We start from the raw sequence: 23,036 nt of genomic DNA, 5'->3' as shown, positions 1-23,036 counted from the left end.
CTTCCCTCTATGTTTTTCTCTCTGGTCTCACATGTGCTGTTCCCTCTGTATTTTCACTCTGCCCTCACATGTGCTTTTCCCTCTCCATTTTTCTCTCTTTCCTCACACATGCTATTCCCTCTGTATTTGTCTCTCTTCCCTCACATGTACTCTTCCCTCTGCATTTTTTCTCTATGCTCTCACATGTGCTCTTCGCTCTGTATTTTTTCTCTGCCCTCGCATGTGTTCTTCTCTCTATATTTTTCTCTCTGCTCTCACATGCTCTCTTCCCTCTATGTTTTTATCTCCGGTCTAACATGCGCCCTACCCTCTGTATTCTTCGCTTTGCTCTCACATGAGCTCTTCCCTCTCTATTTTTCTCTCCTCCCTCACATGGACTCTTCCCTCTGTATTTTTCTCTCTGCCCTCATGTGCTTTCCCTCTGTATTTTTCTCTCTGCCCTCACATACTCTTCCCTGTATGTTTTCCTCTTTGTCCTCAAGTGCACTCTTCCCTCTGATCACATGCATACACAACTATGCACACATACAAACACACACATGCATTTACACACACATATGAACATATACAAACACACACAGACATGCATAAACATATGCATATACATGCACACCAACACACCAACCCCACATACACATATAAACAAGCACGCACACCAACATACTCAAACACATATACATACACACAAACATGCATACACAGACATAGGTATACACACAAACATATGTGTACACATCCATGAAGACAAATGAACACAATGACATACCATACTTGCACACCAACACACACATGCATACACAAACATATACACATACAAACACACACACATGCATACACACACAGATATGTACATATAGACACACACACTATGCACACACACGCATCTCCCGTACTGTCTCAGGGGAAGAGTCGGTGTCAGCTGTCTCCTAGAGGGAGATCTCGCATGAGACAGTAAGACTCAGAGACATGTGGCGGTGGGGAGAGACAGACATGCCTCCCTTTAATTGTGTTGTTGCAAGATGGTGACTATCTTCTGCCACTGGTGCATTCAGATAAGCGGCAGGAAGTTCGTCGGACACATGCACTGCTTTCAATTTCGAGAAAGTGGGGTGAACGTTTCACAGATCGGGAGTGTGTGTCAACACGTGTTTCTCCTTCACGGCAAGGCCAATCAGTACGTTTTGTTTAACCGTGTGGTCAGGAATCCTTTAATTGCATAAGTGAGCGGGTATGGATGTAAACAAAAATGTAACACTAATACCACATTTTCTGTCACTCTTGTGAACAGGTTTGCTGTGAATGTATGAATGAGAATGGCGTTTTAGAATACGTTGCATGGAAAAGGGTCAACATGGTGTATACTTGTTTTTGGGTGTTTTTTTATTTTTTTTATAATTTATTTTTTATTGCATGGTTAATGTCATGATATACCGGATTCGGATGCTTCATTGCCGATCAGTTGTTTGGCCCGTGGTTATTTACGAGTTTGGAAAATACTTTTGTATTGTTTCGATTCTTTTTGTCTCTGCCCTATCTCTTGGCTGCGTCCTTACTCTCTCCCATCTTCTCTCTCCACCTCTTTGCTACATGTTCTCCTGTAATGTTTTCATTTTCCCCAACTCTCCTCTTTACTCTCTCTAATTATTTTTTTGCTCCTTTTCTGTCTCTGTCCCTTCTCTCCTCTTTCTCTCCCCACCTGTCCCTTCTCTAACCCCACTCCTCTTCCTCTGCCCGCCCCCCATCCCTCTCTCTCGCAGTACTGCAGCATAGGCAGCACCAGGTCTCTGATGCCTTCTCAGTGTTGTCCCTGGGGGTGGAGGAGGTAAGTCAGCCCCCCAAGTGAATCCCATTATCAACAGATAGTGAACCTCTATTTACCAACAAGTACGGAGCGGTCTCGGGTGACGGCTGATGCGAACAGTGATCTGCTCTCGGCCCCGGCAGGGCCTGTGGGGTGGGGGCGTTACCTTACACTAGGAGAGGAAGTAAAAGTGATATCCTCCCCTCCCCCCCACTCCACCACTGTCTCTCCTCACCCTCCACCTCTCTCTCTCCTCCACTTCTGATTCCCTTCCAACTCGGTCTCTCCTTACCCTCCACCTCGGTCTCTCCTTACCCTCCACCTCGGTCTCTCCTTACCCTCCACCTCGGTCTCTCCTCACCCTCCACCTCGGTATCTCCTCACTTTCCACCTCGGTCTCTCCTCACCCTCCACCTCCATCTCTCCTCACCCTCCACCTCCGTCTCTCCTCACCCTCCACCTCTGTCTCTCCTCACCCTCCACCTCCATCTCTCCTCACCCTCCACCTCTGTCTCTCCTCACCCTCCAACTCTGTTTCCCCTCACCCTCCACCTCACCCTCCACGTGTCTCTCCTCACCCTCCACCTCACCCTCCTCACCCTCCACGTGTCTCTCCTCACCCTCCACGTGTCTCTCCTCACCCTCCACGTGTCTCTCCTCACCCTCCACACGTGTCTCTCCTCACCCTCCACACATCTCTCCTCACCCTCCACACGTCCCTCCTCACCCTCCACACGTCTCCCTCCACACGTGTCTCTCCTCACCCTCCACACGTGTCTCTCCTCACCCTCCACATGTGTCTCTCCTCACCCTCCACACGTGTCTCTCATCACCCTCCACACGTGTCTCTGCTCACCCTCCACACGTGTCTCTGCTCACCCTTTACATGTGTCTCTGCTCACCCTCCACGTGTCTCTCCTCACCCTCCACATGTGTCTCTCCTCACCCTCCACACGTGTCTCTGCTCACCCTCCACACGTGTCTCTGCTCACCCTCCACATGTGTCTCTGCTCACCCTCCACGTGTCTCTCCTCACCCTCCACACGTCTCTCCTCACCCTCCACACGTCTCTCCTCACCCTCCACACGTCTCTCTCCTCACCCTCCACCTCACCCTCCACATGTGTCTCTCCTCACCCTCCCTGTCTCTCCTCACCCTCCACATGTCTCTCCTCACCCTCCACGTGTCTCTCCTCACCCTCCACGTGTCTCTCCTCACCCTCCACACGTCTCTCCTCACCCTCCACACGTGTCTCTCCTCACCCTCCACACGTGTCTCTCCGCACCCTCCACATCTCTCCTCACCCTCCACCTGTGTCTCTCCTCACCCTTCACACATGTCTCTCCTCACCCTCCACACGTGTCTCCTCACCCTCCGCCTCACCCTCCACATGTGTCTCCTCCTCACCCTCCACATGTGTCTCCTCCTCACCCTCCACAGGTGTCTCCTCCTCACTCTCCACATGTGTCTCTCCTCACCCTCCACACGTGTCTCTCCTCACCCTCCACACGTGTCTCTCCTCACCCTACATGTGTCTCTCCTCACCCTCCACGTGTCTCTCCTCACCCTCCACGTGTCTCTGCTGCACGCCTCACACTGCTACATGCCACACACTGCTGCACGCCTCACACTGCTGCACGCCTCACACTGCTGCACGCCTCACACTGCTGCACACCTCACACTGCTGCATGCCACACACTGCTGCATGCCGCTGCACGCCACACACTGCTGCATGCCTCACACTGCTGCACGCCATACACTGCTGCACACCACACACTGCTGCATGCCACACACTGCTACACGAAACATTGCTGCACGCCACACACTGCTGCACGGCACACACTGATGCAACCGCCACACTGCTGCACGCCACACACTGCTGCACACTGCTGCATTACTCACTGCTGCATGCTGCACGACACTGCTGCACGCAGCACACTGCTGCACGCCACACACTGCTGCACGCCGCTGCACGCCACAGTGCTGCATGCCTCACACTGCTACACGAAACACTGCTGCACGCCGCACACTGCTGCACGCAGCACACTGCTGCATGCCGCACACTGCTGCACGCCGCTGCACGTCACAGTGCTGCATGCCTCACACTGCTACACGAAACACTGCTGCATGCCGCACACTGCTGCACGCTGCACACTGCTGCACGCCGCACACTGCTACATGTCGCACACTGCTGCACGCCTCACACTGCTGCACGCCGCACACTGCTGCACTCCACACACTGCTTTTATGCGAGTTTATGCTACTGACATTGTAAATGACAATGCCTTCTATTTGTTTTAAAACCAAAACATAAATAAAAGGCATTGTAATTTTACAATGCCAATAGCTCAAACTCTTATAAATGCGACACCTATTGCATTGCAAATGCTTGTTGATATTTGGTCGCCCAACTGGATCCTTTGCGACCTTCCTGACAGAAAGGACTTGATCCACTGATGAGCCAGCCCACCGATGCCCAAATTAGCAATTCTCAGCAAGAGTTGTGCATGGTTGACCGTGTCGAACGCAGCCAGCAGATCTAACAAAATCAGCGCACTCATGTCTTTATTATCAGCTCTAATTTTGAGCTCATCGAGCACGCCCACCATCACAAGTTCAGTGCTGTGATGGGCCCAGAAGCCAGCCTGCCTCCCATGGAGTAGATTATGTTCCTCAATAAAAGATGACAATATTGTGAGGACATGTTGCTCCATAATCTTTGCCAGGAAGGGAAGCTGGGAGATGGGCCTATAGTTTTTAAGATTGGCCACATCCGCCCCTGGCTTTTTTAATAGAGGGGTGACTCTGGCTTCCTTCATGCTAATGGGCAAATAGCCAGTCTCCAAGGAGTGGTTGTGTAACGAAAGAATAATACTTTTTAGCCGGGAAGGGCCATACGAGAAATCCTTGGTGGACAGGGGTTGGCGAGGGAGCCTGATTTGACCCCATTCATCAGCCCTGAAACACTGGCTAAGTTTAGGTTAGGAAAAATGTTGAGCCTCGCATCTGGGTTACCGGGAGTTGGGGTCTGGTCTGGATCCACCTGATACATTGGGCTATTGTCTATCTCAATGAGAATGTCCCTGACTTTCTGGAGGAAGAAGTCCTGAAATTTATTGCAGTCCGTTGCCTCAGCTGGCAATTTTTGTTCTGACTTCTGGCTAAGCTCCTTGAGAATTCTAAAAGTTTCCTTCTGTTTATTGGAGGCCTCCTCTATTCTGGGCTCATAGTATTCATCCTTCCTGGCTATTATGGCCTTTTTATATAGCGTTAACAGGGCTTTATAGTGTGCAAGTGTGTCTGGATGGTACAGTTTACACCATGATCTTTCAGCTTGGCGGAGGATTTGTTTCCTCTTTCGCAGATCTTCATTATACCAGGGGGCTCCCTTGCCCTTGTCTCTTAATCTTTCCATCCGGACCGGTGCCACCTGATCTATAGCTCTACTTAAATTTCCCATTAGCGCTTCGCACTCCTGATCAAAGTTGTCACATGTGGCTACATTTGGGGGGGGCTATTGGACAGAGAACCAATTAGGTTGTCTGCTTCAATCTTATTCCAACTGCGCACCATTCTCCACTCGGAAGGGGGGTGGAGCAGTTGGCTGGTCAGCTGGACCCAACAGCTAATTAAACAATGTTCTGACCAGGCGCAAGGGCTAATGTCGGTCATAATCGTCTGTGGCACAGAGGTCCAGACCAGGTCTAAAATATGACCTTTGACGTTGGTAGGGGTGTCCACCAGCTGGGAGAGTCCCATCACGCTCATTGCACCCTCAAATTGGCTGGCCCTTGGAAACACATCCCACTGGTAATTAAAGTCTCCTGTAGTGATGATACCTATCTCCCTATGTACATTGCTAAGTTAGCACAACCGCGTTAGATGTTAGAAAGCCATCTTGCCGCTTCTGCTGCTTTTGCACGCGACACTGTTGTCACATGTTATTAATTAAGAAATGCTTACTCGACTTTGCTTCACATGAGAACTGTCTGCTGTTTAACATCCTTAACAGTGAGCAGCGACCTTGGTCTGTACATTGTGTAAAGAACCAGTCTGGGTCACTAGATGGTGCATGTTGTTGTGTTCAGGTTGATCGTACCACTATTTAGCCATAACATGCACGCAGCTGCAGATACCTGAAAGACGAGTGCTTTTTAATATTGCAGTGCAGCATGTTTTAGAGTCAGTCGGCAGAAGAGTGTTCCCAGGAGAGAGCCTAGCTGATCCTGTGATGTGATTCCACTAAGCTGATCTATACGGTATGGGGTTCCCCATTCAAGCCTAGAGACCTTCTAATAGTCTAATAATAATACTATTAGTTTACTAGCGAAAGGAGGGTGGCTGATTTCCACTGTCATTTTATTATGATTGCTCCTTTTATTTTCTATGGTATTGTAACAATGCTGATGGTTCTGATCTTAACCATTTGTCTGCTTATGTTAGCCAAAATACTGCATCTTAGGACATGAGGTTTATAAATTAAACTCTTTAAACTTTAACCATGTCTCTGTTTATTCTGTTGTGGACTGATATGAGAATAATAACGAAAAGGTATTTCTGATTCCCACCATTCCTGAGAATATTCTAAGTCGCTTGTTGTGGGTTGTTTATACATTGGGACCGCCGAGCTAGATCCCGGATAACGAATGGGACACTAAGCTAGTCGGATAAGGTGTTCTGGGTTCTGAGGGGAGTTTTTGGTACACCACAATTCTCTGAGGTCCTGGGTTCCTGCGCATAGTTCTGTGCATAAGCAGAATCCCTGCAACACTCCAACCACCAGAAGGCGTTGGCACTGGGAGCAAAGGTCGCTAATAATTTCCGAAAAAGCCTAATTGAAGTTAGATGTTACTCGTGGGGGGCGGTAAGCTACCACAAGGGCCAAACAAAGGGACTCAATGGCGATTTTTACCCTTAAGATGTCTGCACAGTCCGCACTCTCAGACACAATTTTTGTTACCACAAGCCGTTTGTTGTAAAAAACCGCTACCCCCCCATCATTTTTTCCTGTCTATTGTGCCAAAGGACATCAAATTCCCCCAGGAAAGGGTTGCCGAAAGTTATTTAGTAATCGACGCAATGATCCAACAAGGTATTCTTAGAGAGATTATGGGCAATCAGTATAACTCGCCCATCATGAGCTTGTAGAAGCCTAGTGGTAAGTACCGTATAGCAGGATCTTCAAAAGATAAACAATATTGTTGTTCCTTGCTGTCCAGTGGTACACAATCCTGCTGTGATTTTATTTCAGATTCCATGTGAGGCTGAGTTGTTCTTTGTCATCAATTGTTGTTAAGCTTTCTTCTCCATAGCCTTGCACAAGGACAGTTAAATCCTCTTCACATTTCAGCAGTGTTGTTTTGGCATGATGCTGAGTCACAAAACGGTATATGGAGACCCTGTCTATCGTTAATCAGATCCTTAAAATAATCTGGAGTCTTTGGTTATGCCCTGTAACTCTGTCCTGGTACAGGATATTGGCGACCTGCTGGTTGTGTCAAACATTCAGGAAGCTAACAAGACGGTCACTATTGCCTTATTGAACCAATTGGCTTCGAATGGACAAAAGGTGTCCCCAATATGTTGCAATACTGTTTGTTAGAAGCCCTATATCTTGGACATCACATTGTGAAAGGAGTCAGGAAGGTGTCTCAGGAAAGAATTTAGGTGATCCTGCAAATGAAGCTTCCAACAGCACAGAAATAAGTCAGAATGTTCTGGGGAGAGGTGGGCTACTTTCACTAGTGGAAAGCCATCTTTTCCCTAGTGGCCAAGCCTTTACTGAGACTGACACATAAGAATGTGTTGAATCTGGCACTTTGGGATAACGATTGGTTAATTGCCTTCCTGGAGTTGAGAGAAAGTCTCTGCCACACCCTGGCACTAGGAATGTCTGATTACAACAAATTGTTTTTGCTTTTCTGCAGGAAGGGGGGCGGCTGGCCTCTCTTAGGGCCATATGTAGGTAGGGACACATTTACCGACTCATAAATACCGAATTTTACCGATTCGGTATTTATGAATCGGTAAATGTGATGTAGGTAATCAATCGGTAATATTTACCGATTCGGAAAGGGTTGGTAATTTAGAATCGGTATTTACCGATTCGGTAATGATGCATACCTTCCCATTGATTCCTATGGGCCAGGAGGCCCATAGGAATCAATGGGAAGCCAGTTACCATTACCGAATCGTTAAATACCGATTCGGTAATGGGGGGAGCACATTCAAGGGTGGCAGGGTGTCACATTGACACCCTGTTGCACCCCTGATTCCTGCATGTGTGCACATGTGGCGGACATACATGCCCTAAGGGCATGTATGTCTGCCACATGGCACTGTTATTTCAGCAAAATATTGCTTTGTGCAATGTGTTCGGTATTTAGCACCAACCTATATTTGGTGCTAAATACCGAATTCTTATTCCTAGACATCACTCATTTGAGTGTTACCTACATATCATTTCAGGATTCGGTAATTTTACCGATTCGGTAAATTACCGAATCCTGAAATATGCCCCCTACATAGCAAAAGCCAAAATACCGGTCGGTAACGGGATATTTACCGAAAATCGTCCGTTACCGACCAGTATTTGGCTTCCTACATATGGCCCTTAGTGCTTACTGCAGACCAGTTGCTTATTTTTCTACTACCCTTGATCCAGTAGCTGCAGCGTTGCCGGAATGTCTTAAATCAGTGGCTGCTGCCGGTGCCAGCATAGAGAGATGTGAAGGCATTGCTATGGGTAATTTTGTAACTATGTATGTGCACAGACTCACTCTCACCATGGTATAATCGTATCAATCTTGCAGCTGAAAATGTCACCTTGAACAAGCGTGCTGTCTTGAACCGTGACATCCGGCTGTCCCTTCCTGAGAACAGTAATGACAAGAGTCAGGTGGAGTATGACTGTCTGATGTTACTGAATTGTGCACCAAGCCAAGATCAGATATACAAGACAAGTCACTGCCTGAATCTGATTTTGCTTTATTTGTGGATGTCTCGTGTTTGCGAGACCATGGAAGAAATTTACAAGCTGTCTACACAGTTTGTACAGTTTCAGGAGTAGTTGAAGCTTTGTGGCTCCAAGGAGTGTTTTCTGTAAAAATGGCTGAATTGATTTCTCTTACTAGAGCATACTGTGTCTCTGACCAGCAGAGAGTGACCATTTTTACCTTTAGTCAGTAAGGTTTTGGTGTCATTCATGATTTTGGGTAGTTTTGTCTCAGAGGGAGTTTATGACCTCCGCGGGAATGCCCATCTGAAATGGAGAACAAGTTAGAAAACTCCTTGAAGCATTACAGATACTGCACAGATTGCGGTGCTCAAGTGTGCAGCTCATTGTAAGGGGGCTGAATATGTGTCGCAAAGTACTGTGCACATAATTCTTTCACTTTCAATAGTAAATATATGAACAAGGGCACATACAAGACCAACTACAACCTTTTATTTACAACAGCTGATACTTTAGAGGAAGTCAAGAGGTTACAGGAAGAGGTGTCAGAGGCAGAGCAGCAGAGTTGGGTTAATGCAGGCTATGTCAAGAGGGAGGAGGATGAGATTTGAGTTTCAAGAGATGGAAGACCTGTGCTGCCAAATAGTCTGTTGCAGCTAACTGCTAGGCACTATTATCGTCTGACTCATGTAGGGAGAAAGGTTCCATGATGGAATATCGTTAACATAAATATCGTCAGAAATAAATACGTCACTAAAATATCGCTTACATTAATATCGTCATCCTATACTTAAACAAGGATTCACACAAATATCGATTTTTTTTTATCGACAACCCTAATATCGTTCACACTAATATCGACAACATAAATATCGACTACTACATTATCGACTTTATTTTAAATAACATTACCTTAGACATAAATATCGACTACACTAACATCGACAACCTATCTGCTTATAGAAATATACAAAAAATATCGTCTTTTTATTACCAACTGGATATGCACTATTCTTTTATTTTACTCACTTTTTTTACTATTTTACTTTACAAAACTATTCACACATATAATTATTTAGTTTTCCTAATACTTATTGATATAAAAATATATAATATAGGATAGTAAACCATTATAATTAACTATTGTAACTCCAAACATAACATAAGTCAGGGAAAGTGCTGGATAGTAAACCATAATAAATTACTATTCTAACTCCAATCCAACATAAGTCAGGGAAAGTGCTGGATAGTAAACCATAATAAATTACTATTCTAACTCCAAACATAACATAACTCAGGGAAAGTGCTGGATAGTAAACCATAATAAATTACTATTCTAACTCCAATCCAACATAAGTCAAGGAAAGTGCTGGATAGTAAACCATAATAAATTACTATTCTAACTCCAAACATAACATAAGTCAGGGAGAGTGCTGGATAGTAAACCATAATAAATTACTATTCTAACTCCAATCCAACATAAGTCAGGGAAAGTGCTGGATAGTAAACCATAATAAATTACTATTCTAACTCCAAACATAACATAACTCAGGGAAAGTGCTGGATAGTAAACCATAACAAATTACTATTCTAACTCCAATCCAACATAAGTCAGGGAAAGTGCTGGATAGTAAACCATAATAAATTACTATTCTAACTCCAATCCAACATAAGTCAGGGAAAGTGCTGGATAGTAAACCATAATAAATTACTATTCTAACTCCAAACATAACATAACTCAGGGAAAGTGCTGGATAGTAAACCATAATAAATTACTATTCTAACTCCAAGCCAACATAAGTCAGGGAAAGTGCTGGATAGTAAACCATAATAAAATACTATTCTAACTCCAAACATAACATAAGTCAGGGAGAGTGCTGGATAGTAAACCATAATAAATTACTATTCTAACTCCAATCCAACATAAGTCAGGGAAAGTGCTGGATAGTAAACCATAATAAATTACTATTCTAACTCCAAACATAACATAACTCAGGGAAAGTGCTGGATAGTAAACCATAATAAATTACTATTCTAACTCCAATCCAACATAAGTCAGGGAAAGTGCTGGATAGTAAACCATAATAAATTACTATTCTAACTCCAAACATAACATAAGTCAGGGAGAGTGCTGGATAGTAAACCATAATAAATTACTATTCTAACTCCAATCCAACATAAGTCAGGGAAAGTGCTGGATAGTAAACCATAATAAATTACTATTCTAACTCCAAACATAACATAACTCAGGGAAAGTGCTGGATAGTAAACCATAACAAATTACTATTCTAACTCCAATCCAACATAAGTCAGGGAAAGTGCTGGATAGTAAACCATAATAAATTACTAATCTAACTCCAATCCAACATAAGTCAGGGAAAGTGCTGGATAGTAAACCATAATAAATTACTATTCTAACTCCAAACATAACATAACTCAGGGAAAGTGCTGGATAGTAAACCATAATAAATTACTAATCTAACTCCAATCCAACATAAGTCAGGGAAAGTGCTGGATAGTAAACCATAATAAATTACTATTCTAACTCCAAACATAACATAACTCAGGGAAAGTGCTGGATAGTAAACCATAACAAATTACTATTCTAACTCCAATCCAACATAAGTCAGGGAAAGTGCTGGATAGTAAACCATAATAAATTACTATTCTAACTCCAAACATAACATAACTCAGGGAAAGTGCTGGATAGTAAACCATAATAAATTACTATTCTAACTCCAAACTTAACATAACTCAGGGAAAGTGCTGGATAGTAAACCATAATAAATTACTATTCTAACTCCAATCCAACATAAGTCAGGGAAAGTGCTGGATAGTAAGCCATAATAAATTACTATTCTAACTCCAATCCAACATAAGTCAGGGAAAGTGCTGGATAGTAAACCATAATAAATTACTATTCTAACTCCAAACATAACATAACTCAGGGAAAGTGCTGGATAGTAAACTATAATAAATTACTATTCTAACTCCAATCCAACATAAGTCAGGAAATGTGCAGGTTAGTAAACAATATAAATTTTTCTATCTAAATTATTTTTTAGACCCTATTCCCCTATAATACCAAAATAACGCTTCTTCAATATTTATTTAATAATTTTTATTAATATTAAAAAATAAATTTCGTGTAAAATTTTAAATTTTGATGTTAAATTTTGATTTCATGATACATTTCTAATTTATTAATATTTTATACAATTTTGTAACACTACATTTTTAAATTACTACCCACCCTAATCCCCTATAATACCAAAAACCCGCTCCTAAAATTTTTATTTGAAATTTTAAAATTTAATTACAAATTTAATTTCGTGAACAATTCGAAATTTCAAATTAAAATTTCGATTTCTTAATTATTTTCTAATTTGTTTATATTTTATAAATTTTTTAAAAACCACATTTTAAATTACTACCCACCCTTATCCCCTATAATACCAATAACCCGCTACTAAAATTTTAACAATTCTTTTGTAGAAAATATTTTTTAACACATATTATTACTAGTAGGAGTTTTGTAAGTTTTTTAAAAACATAATACATATTTTTTTATAAATTTTATAACACCTTATATTTTTGTGTCGATATTATATAAAACGACATTTTGATCAACGATATTCTGTTCATCGATATTTTTTTATGACGATATTTTTGTCATTCTCACGAAACGATATTTTTTACAACGATATTTTCTATTACGATATTTTTAACAGTCGATATTCTTACCACGATATTAATGCTAGTCGATATTTTCCCGTCGATATTCTATCTTTATACCGGGAGAAATGCCATGGTTATGTTCTTCAGGCAGACTTGGTTTAATCCAAGGTTTAGGTTGATGGCTGAAGCGTTATGCCACTGATATTTTATGTGTCAACAGAACAATGTAGGGAAAAGAACTGCGATGCATTTGGATTTTATTGAGATGCCCCTGTGCAACGGGTTGAGGTATATCTTGGTTGTTGTGTGTATCTTTTCACGATGGGTTGAAGCACACTTGACTAGGAGGAATAATAGCCTCTCTGCAGCAAAGCTGCTTTTGAGGGAATTAATACCTAGATTTGGCTTCCTGACTTCTCTGGAATCGGAGGCATGCACGTCAACAATGAAAGCTTGAGAAGGATGTGTGCAGCTTTGCAAGCTGAACAGAAACTACATTATAGCTACAGACCTGAGGTTTCAGGTCTGGTGGAGCAGGTCCATGGGGCTTTGAAATCCAGACTTGCTAAAGTGTGTCCTTCCATGTCTTTGAAATGGCCCAATACTTCACTATTTGTGTTGATGAGTCTATGCATCATTCCTGATTGTATGACAGGATTGTCCCCCCCCCATGAAATCATCATTGACAGTGCAATGAGATTGCCAGATGTACCTGCAAAAGCACTTGTGAACATTACTGATGATCTGATACTTGACTACTGCAAAAGATGGGCTGACGTCGTGCTTTCTGTGTCTGATCAGGATGAAGCCGCCACTGTCCGCCACATCAGGATCAGTGTCACGACCTTAGCTTGGAAGACTAAGTCTTGGTGAAAAAGCGCATGCGAAAGAGTCGTCTGGAGCCCTGCTGGTGTGGCCCTTTCCAAGTGATTGTAGTCACTCAACTGCCGTGCAGTGCGGAGATCACGTAACTGATTGCATGCTGCCCACAGTCGCCAAGTTCCGTGTCCTCTTGATTATGTAACAGCACCTCTCCCAGAAGTGCCAGTGGTGGTCGAGAGACCATGAGAGCAGGTTAGTGAAGCTGTAGAGGACCAGCAAGAATCTGAAACAGCACTTGTTTGTTCTGAGGGGGGTCTTGGAGATTCGGGAACTGAAGTTGAAGCTGAAGAATCTAGTCCTGTGGTTGTGACCAAACCTGATTCAGAACAAGTTAAATGTAATCTCAAAAGAACAGCATCCTGTTAGGCATGAAAATTCCCTCAACTTAAGGACAACCCATTAGATTTTTAAAAGAACCATAACACACCAACCTAGTTGATGATATGCTTTACCTAGAGGGCTGTTAGAAATGGGAATCTCTAGTTGGCAGAGGTAAGTGGATACAAACTTTAGATAACCCCTGCTCACTCCGTGGGTAGTTTGGCACAAGCAGACCGACTTATCCCAAAATCAATGTGTAAAGTATTTGTACTCAAATCACACAGTAATACGGTGATAACACCACAAATGGACACCACACCAGTTTAGAAAAATAAAGTATATTTTTCGTAACTCAACAAGGACAAAATGACAAAATTCCAAAATACATGTAACAATAATATGACTTTAAAAAGGTTTCATACAACTTGTTTCATAGAAAACTATGGCTGTGTGATTTATCGCAAAGTACCTGTAGATGTGCCAAAATTTAAAAGGCCAAACAGAGATGCAGAGATGGGAAGCATCGAGAAACAAAGAGATGCATCAGATCCTGAGGACTTGAGGAGGTGATGCGAAAGTCCTGCAGCTTGCAGGAGAAGTGATGCATCGAATTTGGGCTGTAGGGGGGAGTGTTACGTCGACTCCAAGATGATTCAGGTCTGCGGGTGATGAGCTGGGAAAACTCGTCGCACAGGTGCGATGAGTGGAAATCCGGGATGCGTTGGCGGTCAATGCGGCAGCATCGAGCGGCGCTGTGTCTGTTTCTTCAGCTGAGATCCATTGATGCATCGCTTCTTAGAGCAAAGACAGGTGCTGCATCGGTTCTCCAGCGGCGCAGCGATGCGTGGAGATTCTTCTCACACAGCGGCACTGCATTGGAAAAACAGCTGCAAGAAGAGTGGTGTGTCGATTTCCTCAGTTCTTCTTTTCCTCCAGCTCCCAACAGCAGGAACAGCCTCCGAGGGCCAGAACTAAAAATAGGCACCTCCTGGCAGGTCAGAACTCTCAGCAACAGAGTTCAGAGGAGCTGGCGGTGAAGTCTTTGTGTCTCTGAGACTTCAGAACAGGAGGCCAGCACACACAGGCCCTTGGAGATCTTCTTCAAGCAGGTTCAAAGCAAAGTTCCAGTCTTTGTCCTTTCCTTGGCAGAAACAGAAGCTTCAGGGTAACCCCACACTGCACACAGCATAGTAGTAGTACTCCTCATTATAGCTCTTCAGCTCTTCTCCTTGGCAAAGATCCCTCTTGAGTCTAGAAGTAATCTAAAGTTCTGAGGTTTTAGGTCTAATACTTAAACCGCAAAATATTTTTGTTCTCTTAGTGCAAGGGTCTCTGAGCCCAGTCCAAACCAGTTCTGTCCTCACTGGTGCAGTATGACCACAGGAGGTGTAGACAGCATTGTGCAAGGAAGACAGGCCCTATACAGGTGCAAGAAAAACTCCTCCCACTACTCTAAATTCAACCAAGATCTATTCAGCTCAGCTCAAGTCATTCAGGAAAGTCCAGGCTAACGTCAGCCACCACCAGTGGTTGTCTACAGTGAATGCACATCCCAAGCCCATGTCACCCCAAACCCAGACAGTCAATACACAAACAGGCAGAGGCACACAGAATGGCTAGACAGGAAAATGCCTATTTTGTAAAAGTTAAGTACAAGCTAAAACAAACAGCTAGATTGGGCCAGTAAATTTGAAGAAATGAAGTACCTAGCTGACCATTTATGGGCTGTCAACTAGTGAACAGACTAGGACCAAAATCACAAATTAGATGTTCCAATCATTTAATCATTAGTATTTTTCTTCGTTAGTTTTGTTTCATTAACACATTGCATGAGAACAAGGAGGACAACACTTGATGATTTACACCAATTCTAAAATGAGTACAAAAAGCATGAAAACAACATATACAATGGGACACATTTAACAAGTGATTACACAGAAAAAACGATTCAATGTAATGACAAATTGACTGAAACACATACAAATCAATTAATACTGCTGCCAGTCAACAAAAGGACATTAAATAAGGTTACCCAGTGGAAAAGATTCTCAGGGAACCAACCAATGGGGATATTTTCATATTAAGCAAAACAGAACAGACATTATTAATACAAATGTATTCAATTGCTCTAACATTCAAAAAAATAACTGGTCCCTGTTGGTTAAAATAATGCCGATACCTTGGGCCAATGATAGGGGTACCTTCCACATATGAAAAGGGAAGGTTAGTGCCTGGGAAGAGGGTGCACTTGCCAGGTTGATGTGGCAGTTAAAAAACTGTGCACAGACACTGTAGTGGCAGGTCTGAGATACCTTTTCAGGGCTACTCATATGGGTAGCACAACCAGTGCTGTAGACCCACTAGTAGCATTTGATTCACAGGCCCGGGCACCCTCAGTACACTTTCCGAGGGACTAACCAGTAAATCAAATATGCCAATCAAGGAAAACCAATTGTAATAACAATCTACACAGGGAGCACTTACACTTTGACACTGATCAGAAGTGGCAAAGTGTCCAAAGCATTTAAGCAAGCAAACACGACATCCAGCACAGCATATGAAATACAGGAGGTAGAGGCAAAACATCAGGGGAAAGCCTCCAGTATACTTAGTCAAAATTGTATGGAGAGGTACTAGTGCAGGATCAAAATCAAGGGGGATGTGAAAGAGATAAAATGATCTCACACATCCCAAGAAGGTGAAATGGTCTACATATTTCAACCAATCAAACCAGTGTCAATGTCCCGCTTACGGCCAAAGCAGGTGAATGCACATGCCTTGAAGAAAGTGTGACTACAGGCACCGCCTCCCACCGGATCCATGTTACACTAAATTATCCAACAAAAATATCCTAGTTGTAGGTGAAACTCATAAGTTACCTTGCCTTTTTCTCTTACGGACATGTAAGTATGGTTGCGTACACAATACCTGCTTAAGGGCGTTCACGGCCCTGACAGCACTGGTCTTAAAGAAAGCCACCTGACACTGGTTTGATTAGCTGAACCATGTAGACCATTTCCCCTTCTTGGAATGTGATATATAGATGAAAGATGCAACATTTGAAAACTGACCAATTTTGACCATTCTGAAGCATGTCGTATGAGGGGAGTTATCGCTTTCATCAAAAATCAAGTGTTTTCGCGTGAACATTAAAAGACTCCAAATTATGTTTAATGCACTTTCTGTGGCAAGGAAAAACTTTTAAGGCCTCAGAGTGATCAGATTTGCCATTTTCATTCACTTTTACCCATTTCACAAATCTTGCGTTCAGGGCCCATGTTAGCACGAAAATCACTTTAAACATGCTGGGCCCGATTCACAGAACAAACTTGAGACTAAATCCTAAACTTACTACCATTTTGGTATTCACAGAATGCACCTACTACTACTGGTATGCACAGAGTGAACTTACTATTTTTGCTATTCACAAAATGAATTTAGGACTTTTGCTATTCACAGAATCCATTTACGACCACTACACCTACGTCCGCACTCGGGCCGGAATTTCCGGCTCCGGAGCGGACTTTCCGGGCCTGGAGCGGACTTTCCGGGTCCGGAGCGGGAAGTCCGCTTCATGGCCGGAAAATCCGGTCACGGGCCGGAAAGTCCGCATGCGGGCCGGAAAGTCCGCTCACGGACCGGAAATTCCGATTTTGGCAAGACTACATGAACTGTGGCCATTGATCATTTGAGCCAAGGGTAAACACCTGTCCAAGTCCCTACCATCCCCCATCGTGCATCAGCTGACACACTCCAGCCAATCCCAGGTCGGCAGCACGTATAACTGCAGAGCAGACACACACACAAACCCTTACAACATGTCACTGAATGTGTTTGTTGCACTGCCCCTTTCCATGCGTCAAAACCACTTGAGGAGGAGGAGGAGGAGGAGAGCAGAGAGGATCTTCAGGCAGAGGATCAACCTATTTGGACTTTCCAGCCAAGATGTAAGGGCCAGGTACCGTTTCCCTCCAGAAGTCATCTTGGATATGGTATGTGAGTGGGAGCAGGAACTTGACTCTGTGACCTGCTGCTCCCATGCAATCCCAGCATATCTCAAGATCCTCTCTACGCTCCATTTCTTTGCCACTGGCTCTTTCCAAAGGGTCTCCAGTGACCATATGGGCATATCCCAGGCGAGCCAGTCGCGGTGCCTGCATCAGGTACTGAGATGCATCACTGCAAGATCCCACAACCACATACACATGCCACGTACACTGGCCCTGAGACAAAGGGCAGCACGAGATTTCTATCTCATTGCACAATTCCCACGTGTGCTGGGTGCAATTGATTGTACCCATGTGGCCCTTCAGCCACCCCGCCACATTGCACACATCTTCTGCAACAGACACCGATGGCATTCCATCAACGTGCAAGCTGCCTGTGATGCCAGGGGGAGGTTCATCAATGTGCATGCGGTGTTCCCAGGCAGTACCCATGACAGCTTCATATTCCGCATGTCACCTCTTTCCCGGGGGATGGCTGTGGAAGAATTTGACAACATGTGGCTACTGGGTAAGTACCAAGCGTTAGAAATGAGGGAAATGTGTTTTGCTAATGTATGAATGCCCCCCAACATAAACCATTGTACAATAAGAATCATAAAGCTACATACATGGCCCAACAGATACTGCATGTAATACAGTACAGATCATGTCCTGTGCAAGTCAAAGAGGGAAATGTAACCAACTGCCCTTTCCCCTCTCCTCAGGTGATGCTGGGTATGCACTTACCCCACATCTCCTCACCCCTTACAGGCGTACAAACACTGTACCACAGCGTAGGTACAATCGGGCACACATACGGACTCGAGCCATCATAGAGCGCACCTTTGGTCTGTTGAAGTCGCGATTCAGATGTCTCGACCGAACAGAGGGGGTGCTGCGGTACTCCCCAGAGGTCGTGTGCAAGATCATATTAGCCTGTTGTGTCTTGCACAACATTGCCTTAGCGCATGGCTTACACATACCGCTGGAACCTCGGCTAGCTCTGAATCTGGGAATCCTGCCCATGGCACATAACCGAGGTCAGGGCATGCAAGTCCGTGAGCAGCTCGTTGCCACATTTTTCACATGAGCAACCTGTAGTGGAATGGACTAAATGTGGATTGCTGTCTGTTGCCAATGATGAAACTTGGATATACACGACTGTGTCAATAAATTCCTTCCTGAGACAACTTTGCAAGCCACACTAACTGCATGTTCATCACAGCTGGTGACAGTAGTCTAAAGGTTGAGCGTGCTGCAGCTCATGTGCCCATGTCAGCGATCAGTGTAGTGGATGTCCCGAAAGAATCTATTGACGCTGATGGAAAATGATACATGTACTGAGAGACACAGCCGGACCTCATGAGGATGGGTCACTGAATCAGAAAATGCCATAACCATAGCATTGGCGGGCCTGTGCCATCAACAGATGTGACTCACCCCCAAAAGATGCGCCTACCACGTGAGTGATGTCATGGGTGAATCAGACACCCTGGGGCAGATGAATACGCCCCGTGCACCACTTTTGCGCCCGTGACGCAGCGGCGGCGCCGACACAGCGCCATGCTGCTTGCTATTTACAACGTGACGCATCTAGGGAGATGCATCACGTTGTCAAGCTTGCGCCACATGTGGGCGTACCTGCACAGGGGGGGGCCCTCTGGCACAGGAATGCCTCCGAAAAGTGGATGATTGAAATCCACAAGATTTCACGCTGACACATTTCAGGCCATGCTGCGTCAAAGCCCTGCGCCTGCTTGAAGCAGGCTTAAGGATTGACGCAGCATGTCAGGGATAGGGGCACCCCGAGCCGTGCTGGAGCTGTGTGGCGGTTGAGACGCAACTCCAGCAATGCGCCAACCTTACACCGGCCAGATGCGTCACGCATCTGCTTGTCCTTGCGCCACGATGCACGGCATTGTGAATGCGGAGCTTCTGCAGTGGTGCAAGGGAACACTTGCGTGACGCATCTCCCATGGCGCATCCCTGCTGATCTGCAGGGATGTGCCAGGGAACATAAATCTGCCCCATGTGTCTGTGATATATCCACACTTCTCCACCCCAATATTACGTAACACATCACACAACTCTGCTATAGAGCACCCAATATGGACTACATGTACCATGATGCAAAGCATGAGAAAGTGAAACAGGGGTTTCATGTTGTGTCAGCCCCCCCGCCCATTAGTGCAGAAATGTCTTTAAATGGTCTCTTCCCCCTCTTGTTACATTTTAATAATTCACACATGCACTGTCTTTTCTTTTTTATCCACAACAGAACAGCAGGATGGCAGTAGATTACATTCATGATTGGGGATGGATATGGATGAATACAAAATGGCTGCCAACTATTTCCTGTGATGTATTTCCTGCCTCCCACTCCCTGTCAAACATATCCTGTATTGAAAAATCAGTTCCGGGTCATTTTCGGAGTTTACGGCACAAAAGCGGAAGTCCCGATCACGGAGCGTACGGCGCGTGCGCGGACCCTCCGCTCCGGAATCGGAAACTGCGCTCGCGGGCCGTAAACTCCGAAAATCACCCGGAACACATTATTTCAGTCAGGAAATGTTTTACAGGAAGTTGGAGGCAGGAAATACATCACAGGAAATAGTTGGCAGCCATTTTGTGTTCATTCTGAGTCATCCTCACTCACAGATCAGATCCTCTGACAGCCTGCTGCTTCCATCATACTTATTATACCCATAATGGCTGAGGGTTACGAAGAGAAGGCACCCCCTTTCACTGAAAGGGAGTTAGACATCTTGGCTGAGGGGGTGCTGGCCAAATATCCTCAGCTATATGGGGACCCTGAACACCAGCTGAGCAATGCAGCCCGGGCCAGGCTGTGGGTCAACATCGGGGAGCGCTGCAGTGCAGTGGGAGTCCACACCAGGAGTGCGAGGGCATGCCGCAAGCGCTGGGAGGACCTGAAACAGAGGTCCCGGCACAAGGCTAAGGAGATGGTGGGCCAGTCCTCCCAGCACCATGTGCATCATCCTCGCCTATCCCCACTGTACAGGAGGGTCCTGCAAGCAGCTTGGCCGACCCTCCATGCTCAGCTGGAGGAGCATGAGCAGCAGGGACATGGTAAGTGCATCATATGCTAAATGTGTCTGGGAGTATGATGTGAGTGAAACAGTGCTGTACCATTGTGTGTCCGATGCTTCCATTCACTGATTCTGTGTCCATGCAGCAGTCACCAAGCATAAAAAGGCACACTGTGGCATATGGACTGTACAGGGCAGAGTGCATTTTGGGAGTTGTAGTTTCATCATGACAACTGGCTAAATGGATCTGAAAGCTAGGGGTATACCGAACTATAACACCATCCATTATCTGGCTAAAGTGAACACAATATATGAAGAAACGTGGTATGGAGGAAAATATATAACTATATTTGTGGACAAGGACACATTTCATGATCCTCTCACATGTGATTGAATTCACTTCTCATTTTCTTTGTATTTGTGCTGAGCATATACAAAAACATATATTTACAAAACATAACCTCTGCACATATGACACAAGTACGCTACTGTCCTAAACATTAATTTTCTATTGTGGCTCCCCCCTTCAATAGTGTGGACAACCCCAGAGGGCATATACATTGCATGAGAAGTATCAATGTCCCCATAAATTCTAAGGCAATGCAATGCTAAGGCTACGTGAGTTTGTTCAGGAGAGCACTATCTGCAGCATACGCTGCAGATAGTGCTCTCCTGAACAAACTCGCGTAGCGAGAGTTAGCACCGATAGATGCGAAAGAGCTATCAAGGAGAGGCTAGAGAAGCAAGCGTGTAATCACGACGGAATAAATCTTGCTTTTAGAACACGAACAGGGGGCCCAGCTGACTTTTAGATAAACAGATGGAATAGGGCGTGGATCCCCTGCGTCCCACTCCGGGCTATTGTACAGTACTTACGCTTGGTATGCTGAGTAGAGGGACCAGCCTAAGATTGCTGCGGTTATCCTTGTCCTGAAGAGGCCAAAAGGAATTGATTGGCTGAAACGCGCCGGCGTCGACATTTTGGTTTTACAGAGGGACCCATAAGAATTTGATTGTGTTGGGATTCAACAACCTTGCATTGCCTTAGAATTTATGGGGACATTGATACTTCTCATGCAATGTATATGCCCTCTGGGGTTGTTCACACTATTGAAGGGGGGAGCCACAATTGAAAATTAATATTTAGGACAGTAGCGTAGTTTTGTTATATGTACAGAGGTTTGGTTTTGTAAATATATGTTTTTGTATATGCTCGGCACAAATACAAAGAAAATGAGAAGTGAATTTAATCACATGTGAATGGATAATTAAAAGTGTCCTTGTTCGAATATTTTTGTATATCCTTTCCTCCATACCACGTATCTTTAGAAACTGGCTAAATGAGCCATAATAGTGCATTAATACTGAAATCTGCTCCTCCCGCACCACTACAAGTGGCACTAGGAAATCATGTGTGCATTGGATGAGCAATGGTACAGACACTGTCCAGTGTGAGCATGGCAGGCCAAAGGGCATTGGATGCTATGACTTGCATTGCATTTGTAGAGTTTGGGTTCAAATTGTGACAAATCTTCATGTGCCATGGAGTCAAGACAGACTTTGACATCCTTGCATCACTCCTAAGCGCTTCTAAATTTGCAAGGGGTGTCCACTGACAGACGTCTCACCCTCAGTGGGCTTTTTGACATTTCACATGTACAGGTAGCTGTCACAACAATCCCCCACTGTTCAGCGGTGTACTGCATTACCATATCAGTCACCAAAGACAATATGTGCCACTGGATAGTCAGATCATGTGTGGGGACAGCCCAAGGCTAGACTCACAATGTAGCTACACAAATAGCCCAGAGCCTCAGTGGATGTGTGACCCCTATTCCCCACTTGTCTTGTCCCATACAATGACACAAAGCAGATGACACTTGTCCAGACCTTAAATAGCTGCGACTCCCTATGAATGGCCAAAATCCGAGAAATCAGGACTCTTAATGTTCTCCATTGGTGGACTGCTTTTGGAACCTGTACATGTAGCAGTGGCAGGACACACAGATCACCAGAATGCCAGGTTGAGGGTTGGGCAATACAGTTGTGTAAGCCACAAACATCCACGTGAGATGGCCATGTCAGACTAAATCCAGTAAATGACAGTGAACATACACGTAATGTCAGCTCATAGATGGTGACAACTATAGAGTGTGATCAGAGGAAAATAATTCTGAGCTTGGCTCCTCTATGTATGTGTCTCGTCCTGCATGACACATGACATTAGGACTTTGCTTACATTTCTGCAGGCACAGCTGGCGAAACGGAAGGGCAGCAGGACCAGGTCCGGAGCAAGAGGCCACCAGTGCGGCGGCGGCTACACCCTCTTTCCACCAGCGAGGAAGAGGAGGATGAGGAGGGAC

Source organism: Triturus cristatus, chromosome 6 (genome assembly GCF_964204655.1).
Source record: "Triturus cristatus chromosome 6, aTriCri1.1, whole genome shotgun sequence".
Lineage (NCBI taxonomy): Eukaryota > Metazoa > Chordata > Amphibia > Caudata > Salamandridae > Triturus > Triturus cristatus.
Note: the sequence above shows the minus strand (reverse complement) of the source record.